The sequence below is a fragment of the Triticum urartu genome, chromosome 5A (assembly GCF_056163025.1).
Source record: "Triticum urartu cultivar PI428250 chromosome 5A, HENAU_Tu73, whole genome shotgun sequence".
Lineage (NCBI taxonomy): Eukaryota > Viridiplantae > Streptophyta > Magnoliopsida > Poales > Poaceae > Triticum > Triticum urartu.
This window is the reverse complement of record NC_141877.1, coordinates 160,470,300-160,473,327: the sequence shown is the minus strand read 5'-3', so window position 1 is coordinate 160,473,327 and position 3,028 is coordinate 160,470,300. Positions and strand designations below refer to the sequence as shown.

At 50.3% G+C, this 3,028-nt stretch overlaps 1 long non-coding RNA gene across 1 annotated transcript; it reads left to right on the top strand.

The window, feature by feature from the left end:
* The first annotated feature begins 1,030 nt into the window (after positions 1-1,030).
* On the top strand, positions 1,031-2,530 carry LOC147970672 (uncharacterized). Its single transcript, XR_015603252.1, has 2 exons — positions 1,031-1,512; positions 1,581-2,530. It is a non-coding gene; the product is annotated as an uncharacterized LOC147970672 (long non-coding RNA).
* The last annotated feature ends 498 nt before the right edge of the window (positions 2,531-3,028 follow it).

Here is a 3,028-nt window from a genome sequence, read left to right as displayed (position 1 = left end):
ATGTTTGAACAGGAAGCCCCCAAATGACCTTGTGAGTTGTGTTCAAGGGGCACCTATGTTTTGAGATGTGCTTTTGCAACGACTCTCTTTGGTCCCTTTAATTTTTCCTGAGAACTTGAACTTGCGAGAGATTATTCTTTTGAACCGGAAATTTTTAAACCGGATATTGAGAGCTTCAAAGCTTTGTGGGAGACAGCCTTCCCTTGAGCCAGATTTTAAACCGGAATCCTTCTTTTTAAGCTGGAAATTTTCTGACGGCCTTTAAATTTGCACCAATATGGTGGTTTAGGGTCCTGCATTAGATAACTTTGCAAGCCGGAGTAATTGCTCCTTTAAAGAAAGCAATATATAATATAAAAATATACTAGATGGATTTCACCTGATATGTTAGGCCAGAAATTATCCACCGCAGAGTTGATGATCACCACGGTGAAGCTGAAATCAATCACGGACGAGTCGACCACGGGAGCAGACAAATGAGTCGGCTGCGGCATTGTAAACTGGTGCGGACGAGCAAATTGTCCTCTGCGTTGTAAGCCGGCGCATACGCGTGGACCGCCCGCGAGAGCGGACGGGCGAGTCGTCCGTGGCGTTGCAAGCCGGTGCGGTCGCGAGAGACGGCCACGGCGTTGTAAGTCGGTGCGGGAGTCCGTTGAGTAAGGATGACCTCCTATGCCGAATGATGTTGGCACGCCTCCATCTCCACGGTATAGTGCCACTTTTCAATGAATAATTCTCCTGCATATAAAATACAGCAGGGCAAAGTAGTCTTGTTCGGATAAATTAATATATGTTTTAAAAAATAAATAGGGTAAATAGGACCTGGTATTTTTACATCCGAGGCGCTCATATTGGATAGGCACATTTTGTTCCTGGACTGTCCATGCGCTTGGTCCAGTGACTTGCGCCCAGCTTCTGTGTTTCCTCTGAATATGTTCTATCAATCCCAATGGTTGGTTTGACCGCCATAGTAATATAGTGGTTGATTTTTTGCTTGCTTTTGCCAGCAGTTTTGAGACGATAGCTCCATCATAGATACAACCATCTCTGAAGACCTGCAGTGCGAGTACCTCATGTTCAGTAGCACTGCTTCTCTAGATTTTGAGTGTGACTGTAGCCGAACAAGTGCTGCATTTTTCTTAGCATCCAAAATTAAATCCTCCAGAATAAGGCATAGCTTGACATTCAACTTATTGAAGATTCAAACTATTGTAGAGCTCATTCACTACTTCTGTACCTCACACATGTTGCTCCAGCAAAGAGAACTCGCAAGGGGTGAGGGCGGCGACTCGCGGCAGCTCGTACCGGCGGCGACTTGAGGTAGGAGCGGTGACTCGGCGCGGCAGCGATGCACGGCCAAAGCGGGTGAATGAGGTAAGGGCACCTTGGGAACAGAGGCAGCGCACTGGCGGCTTAAGACCGGGCCCAACAGAGGAGGAGCAAGGACGCGGGCATGAGTGGTGAGCCGGCGCGCATGCACAGCAGCAGCAGTTCTTTCAACTAGCACTCGTGGTAGGAGTAGCTGGTTTTGGTTTTCAGTTTTCATGCGAACAGTATTACCAACTATTACGCGGCAGCAGGCGACTTGGCAATTCGAGGCATAGCAGTAGCCGAGGAAGGGTTGGAGTCGAGGGCGGCTTGGAGTTCAGGTCGCGGGGTCGAGGGCAACTCGGAATAGGCTGGCCCGATGGTGAGTCGGCAGAGCGGGGGACCGTGACAGCGGTTTGAGGCAAAGCGGCCGTGAGCGGCTTGCAACAGAGGCAAGCAGTAGAGGCAATTGATGCCGCGGTGGATCACTGGCGGCTCATGGCTTGAGGTGCATCTTCGTGTGACGAACAGTAGTACAAAAGTAGTACCTTAATTGATTTTTAACATGAGTACTTAAGTAATCCTTGGTGGATGAATTGCTTTTTCTTCACGTGGAGGAAACAAACGAGGCGATTCAGGCATGGCAAGGTCCGACGGCGTTGTCGAGCAGAGGCGAGCGGGCACAGCCGTCCAGCATCGACGGGTCAACGGAGCTGCTGCTCAGGGCGTCTCAAGGTAGAAACGGAGTCCAGGCTCGGCGTGCTACAGGAAAGGGCGGCCTGGGCGGCGGCAGCTTGAAGCTCGGGTAAGGCAAGAACAAGTCCCTGGCGGCTCAAGGAAAAAAGTACGCGACGGCGACGATGATTTGGTGGCGCGGCAGTGCGACAGCTCTCCCACTGCAGCTGAAAATGGGCGGCTCAAGCAGAAACGGTGAAGCTCGGTTGAGCCAGCGGCAGGTTGAAGCACCGGTGCAGCAGGGGACCGCGGCCGAGCGACCGTCGGAGGCCCGTCCGGCGATAGCGGCTCAGAGACCAAAACTGAATCCGTATTGACCAAGGCTTGTAAGACGTGTGGTGATAGTTTGCCTCTGATCGATCTCTTCTTTCCTTGGTATTCACTTGTTGAACTCACGTAGTAGCTTTTTCTTCCTGGTAGATTTCCTTGTGGGCATGTAGCAATCAAAGTTAATAAAAGGAAAAAAAACCGATTTGGCTTCTGGTGACGATCTCGACGACTCCTGTACGTGGTAGCAGCGAAAAAGCAACCGTAATTTGATGACTTCGATACGTACAGATGAAAAACCACTTTGCACTTGGCTTTCTCGCGGCGATGAAGGAAAAAAGTGATCCAGCCATGACGGATCGCCTGCTTGCTTGCGACGGCACACATAGATTTTAATTTTCTTAGACCTCATAGATTATAAACTTTGAAGTTGACGCAGATCTTTTCAACCTGGCTCTTCTTTATCCGAAAAATCACGAACTTCTCGATCTCCGGGAGAGATCCCTCCAAGAACTCAATACCACCGTGCACGAGCACCATGGTGGGTGCCAACTGTCGTGGAATCGTCACGGCAGATGTCCTAGTGTGAGGACTTAGTCGAGGGGTCAACGCATCTATGTGGTAGCTTGAGAGGGGTTGAGCGGAATCGAGAGACGCAACACACAAGACAAGGGTTTAGACAGCTTCGGGTTCCGGGAAACATCATCTGATAATAGCC